Source organism: Pongo abelii, chromosome 12 (genome assembly GCF_028885655.2).
Source record: "Pongo abelii isolate AG06213 chromosome 12, NHGRI_mPonAbe1-v2.0_pri, whole genome shotgun sequence".
NCBI classification, from domain to species: Eukaryota; Metazoa; Chordata; class Mammalia; order Primates; family Hominidae; genus Pongo; species Pongo abelii.
This window is the reverse complement of record NC_071997.2, coordinates 126,268,276-126,273,542: the sequence shown is the minus strand read 5'-3', so window position 1 is coordinate 126,273,542 and position 5,267 is coordinate 126,268,276. Positions and strand designations below refer to the sequence as shown.

General features: G+C 42.7%; 1 long non-coding RNA gene across 1 annotated transcript; it reads right to left on the bottom strand.

Annotated features, from left to right (window-relative positions):
- Positions 1-1,019: 1,019 nt before the first annotated feature.
- Positions 1,020-2,440, bottom strand: LOC100939935 (uncharacterized). The gene is made up of 2 exons (XR_008522242.1): positions 2,017-2,440; positions 1,020-1,244 (listed from the first exon to the last, which is right to left on the bottom strand). It is a non-coding gene; the product is annotated as an uncharacterized LOC100939935 (long non-coding RNA).
- Between the last annotated feature and the right edge of the window lie 2,827 nt (positions 2,441-5,267).

Genomic DNA, 5,267 nt, shown 5'->3' with positions numbered 1-5,267 from the left:
ATAAAAGGAAAAAAAAAAAAAAACCAGGATGGAAACCTAGATCCACAACGGGAAAGTGACTTGTGCAGGGAAACTGTGGTGCCCAGTGTGGGTGGCAACTCTTCCCTCATCCGTGCAGCTTGGCCCTACCTTGATCGTCATCCTTTTTAGCATGAATTTATCAATTGCCCAGTATTTTCAAGGACTATAGAGGGTACAGAGAAAAGAAAAGCGAGAAATGGCATCTATATTCAAAAGATGCTGCAGAGACAGCTCCCCACGCCCAGCCTGCCTTGAGAAAAAGAATCCACAAGAAAACTCACGCTTACAGCACAGACTAGGTGTTGAAGGCAGGTGGTGCAGAAACTTAGGAGGAGCGGCACTGAAGACTAAGGAGGTCCAGAGACCATGGAAAAGTTATTGGGAGAAGGAAGGGCTTGAGCTGGTATTTGAGGAACATTGTTAAGGTCTAGACTGACAGATTAAGAGAGAAAGATCACCTCGGACAAACAGCTGATAGGACTCTTTGCCCCTTGGAAGCAGCTCTAGCAGGCTGTTGTGTAATGGAAATGCTGACTTTCACTTATACAGTACATTTCTATAAAATTATCAATACGAGAAGTTATCTAAAAAGGAGTGAGGTGTTTTTTCATCAGGAAAGAGGCTGGATGCATGTGCTATTTCTTCCTAGAAAGCAGGAACTGGGTCCAGAATTTGTCTGGCTTCAGAAAACAAAAAAGCCTTTGCCAACTCTAGGGTTTGTACAGCTCTCCAGTGGAGTTACGAAAAGCCCGGTTAGAACATAAAGAACGTTCTGTTCTGTGGGAGGCAATACAGCTTCACCAAGGGGAGAGGGAAAGTCAGCCTGTATCAGTCATATTTCCATCCCTGGGAGACCATTAGGAGAAATTCAATTAAAACCCATGACTTCTACCAAATCTCTATGGCCAGGTTGAAGAGACTAATTCTTAGAAAAAGCTGACTCCAGCATTATCTGTCTTTAGCTGAGCTGTTATGAAAAGAATATAACAGTAACGAAAAAAATGGTATGTGCTTTTATTAAAACAAAACATAACAACAACATAAAGCTGTTGCAGAAACTTGGAGATGCTGCAAATGTAGGTCTGTTCTGCTTGTTGGCTTTACCTCTCTCTCTTGTTCCTCCCTTCTTCCTCCTCATTCTTCATCTTTCTTCCTCATTCTAAGCAGAACATTTACAAAATTCAGGCTTTCTGTAGGGTGAATAGCTGAGCTTCAGTTCTCCTCTGGGGCAGAATATTAGCAAGGACAGTGAGCTTAGTTTTGACTGATTCTGGCATCTTCACAAAGCAAAAACCAAAGTATTGCCATAAGAAAACCAGATTGGGAGTTGGGAAAAGTTATGACTTAATGATAAAGGAATTAAAGAACACATTGGCATTATTTTTTTCTCATGACACCTGCACAATGCCAAAAGATAAATCAGAACAGAAAACACTAAAATTGGAAAGGAACTTAGAGACCACCTAGTCAAGAGATAACAGATTCCACAGCCAGTACCATCTCTAAGGTATTCGCATTGATAATCTCTTCTCTCTGGAACTTTGTGTTGAGTAGGATTCTGAGGCTCAAGTTAAATTCACCAGGATTGACTCTTCTGATCAGAGCAATGCCTAGTCTTAGAGAACAGAAGAGGCAGTGTCTGCATCTGGTATTAGCATTCTTTATTTAGTTCAACAAAGTCACATGGAGACAATATGTTACATCCTGACTTTAAACATTAGTTCAGAGAAGAAAAGATGCTGAGATCCCTGCTTCAGTTATCCATGACTACATAACAAGCCACTACCAAACTTTGCGTCCTACCAACGATTTATTATTTTGCACAGCCTTGTGGGTAATGAGCTTAGGGTGGAGGTTGGGTAGACTGGTGGTTCTTACTTGATAATTCAGAGCTCCCAAGAAAGCAAATGTGGAAGCATCTAGACCTCTTAAGGCCCTGTCTAGAATTGGCTGGGCAGCATTTTCATCATATTCCACTGGTCAAGGTGTTCTTACCTTGTATGTACCTGCAGGGATGAGAGAATTTGGGCCATCTTTGCAGATAATCCACCACAGTCCCTCCATGCTGCCTTCATGCAGCAGGTAGGTGAATACCCCACAGGCTTTGCCACCTGGAACAGGGAAGCCAAACTGTCAGTCTCAAGTCCATAATCTGCGAACTGCTGATAATTCTTACTCCACAGTTATCATGGTGAAGACCAATGAGATAGTGAACATGTAGCACATATCTGTATCACAAGAATTCCATGAGAAGAGCTCAAACTTTTATCATTTCATTTATGCCTCTTAGCATGGAAAAAGAGGCTGAGAAGGGAAGATGGTGACAAAGAATTGCTAAGCAGCAGGTCACATGGGTGACCCAGCGTGGACCAGCCTGAACACAGCCTCCATCTCCCCGCCCTGGCCAATTTTCTCATGTGGACACAGCTGGCTTTGTTACATCAGAATGAAGGTATCCCTTATGATGGCTCAATGTTTCCACAGAAATGCCCAAGGAACATGATTATAGAGTCAGTCCATTCATTAACACAGAGGGTTAGGGGTTGGGAAAATCATCTAATCCAACAGCCTTATTTTGAAAATGAAGTTTCCAAGCCCTAGACGTTCATGGAAGCTCATGAAAGTCTCCTAATCACAGTGCCCTTTCCGCAGTAACATGGGCTCCTTATTTAGTTCCATTCAGAAAACCTGAAGAGAGGCCTCCCTGGCCAACGGCAGTGGGGATTAGAAGCAGTCCGTTTCTGTCAATATTTATATTCTATTTTAATAACGCCTGGCTTCTTATAATCAGGTGCAACCTAATTTGTCCAGAGCCGACACTCCCGAGTGTACAGAATCCCCATTTGATTTTGCTGTTTGGGATTTTATCCACTCAATGGTTTCTCTAAATAACAGTGAAAGTCCCCATCCACCATGAACCTGCAGGGCATAACTGGATATTTTCTGGCAAATTGGCTCATTGCCTACAGCAGAAATCTTCAAGCAGAAGCTACTGAAACAAGGACACTAATTTGCTCAGCCAAGAAGTTTTTCAAAGTCCATGATCCGGAAACACCAAAAATAGAAAAACCAACACAAAAATAAACAAATAGAAAAGTGGCCCGTGCCTGTAATCCCAGCACTTTGTGAGGCCAAGGTGGGTAGATCACATGAGGTCAGGAGTTTGAGACTAGCTTGGTCAACATGGTGAAACCCTGTCTCTACTAAAAATATTTAAAATATTAGCCAGGCGTGGTGGTGGGTGCCTGTAATCCCAGATACTCAGGAGACTGAGGCAGGAGAATTTCTCAAACCCGGGAGGCGGAGGTTGCAATGAGCCCAGATGGTGCCACTGCACTCCAGCCTGGGCGTCAAGAGTGAGACTCCATCTCAAAAAAAAAAAAAAAAAAAAAAAAAGCCAGAGATTTTCTTAGATAAGTATGTGGAAGGATTCCAACATCTGTTTCTACATCATGAGATGAAAGGAAACTAATGATGATCTTTTTTGTTTTGTTTTTTTTTTTTCAGACGAAGTCTTGCTCTTATCACCCAGGCTGGAGTGCAATGCCGCCATCTCAGCTCACTGCAACCTCCGCCTCCTAGGTTCAAGCAATTCTCCTACCTCAGCCTCCCGAGTAGCTGGGATTACAGGCGTCCACCACCATGCCCAGCTAATTTTTGTATTTTTAGTAGAGACAGGGTTTCACCTTGTTGGCCAGGCTGGTCTCGAACTCCTGATCTCAGGTGATCCACTCGCCTCAGCCTCCCAAAGTGCTAGGATTACAGGTGTGAGCCACCGTCCCCAGCCAGTGATCTCTTTATAGTAGTTTCTGACATACGTATATCTTCAGGACTGACATACAGATTATGCTTTTCATTCACACAACTTTCAGGTAAGTCTGACTGGTGTTATTACCTACACACCATAGAGGGGGAAAGGTAGGCTCAAAAAAACTGACTTGCCCAAAACAAGTTAGAGAGTGGTACACAAGATAGAAAGTGGGGAGTCCAGACTGAAGCACCCACCTCCTGGCTCCATCACAGCCATGTGTGCTGATATCTGGGCAACTAAACATAGAGTGCTGGAGGCCACATGGGGTGTATGGCTGGGGAATTTTAGCTTTACTCTCATTTCTAGCATCTATGTTGGAAAAACATTTTGTGTTTTAAGCTTTTATTGTATATTCAGCCAGTCAAGAGTCATAATCTATTTCATTCAGGCTTATGCCACTCACTAATGTCAGTAGAAGCCTATTCGTTTCTTAGAAATTGTAGTGGAAGACGTAGAAAGTACACTTGTCAAATTTGGGCATGATTCATCTGTGAGAGGAACCTTGTGCATGGAAACTCAGTAATAGCATTCACAAAAATCTGGACAGGCTTAAAAGACAGGCTGAAAATAACATTGCAGCAGGAGGAAATGTAATGGTATGAACCTGAATTCAGAAGGCAACTGCCTAAAGGTGGACTAAATAGGTTTAATAGAAATTGCTTTAAAAACAACCAGGAAGGATGGTTAGCATTAGTTGGCTTTGTAGTCTGCATGAGCTTATGGTATGAAGGGTGAGGCAGAAGGTTATAGCCCCTTAAGCCACAGTAAGAGAGTTTGGGCATTCTGAATGAGGGGGACACATCTGCTTTCTCACTGTTGGATGCAGCAGAGCTTTTGACTCATTAGTGCAGAAGAAAGCCCTGGGAACTGAGCTGTATTTGAAGAATGAACGAAGGATCTGTTAACATTTAGCCCAAAGAAGAAAGGATATATTAGATAAGACTGAATGGATGTTTTCAGATCATTGAAACATTTCCAACCTAGATAGTCAACTAATGAAGGACTCAGGAGCCAGGTACTCAAGCAAGTGGAGGAGGCCCCCACGCTGGGCATATAAGTCGAGTAATTCAGGGTCCTGAGCTCACGGACAAGCTATAACGCTGCTCCCAACTCCTGTCTCCAAAGTAAGAACCCACAACTCTCTGAAAGAGATATCATGGAAGCAATTGAGAAGGTAATTGGTTTCAGAAAGTTTCAAAAAGCAAAGCACAACAACTAAATGGTGCTGATTGAAATTAGCTGAGCACATACACGTTTCAACCCAGAAAACAATTCCACTTTAAGTACTTCATGTCAGTAAAGCACTACCTCTGATCTGGTAAGATAACACTCCTGATATCCCATGACTCCATGGGTGACTACATTTTGCATTCCTTGCACAGACAGATTTTCATACTGACTAGACAGGGATTATGAGCTGTGTGTCAACTCCTTG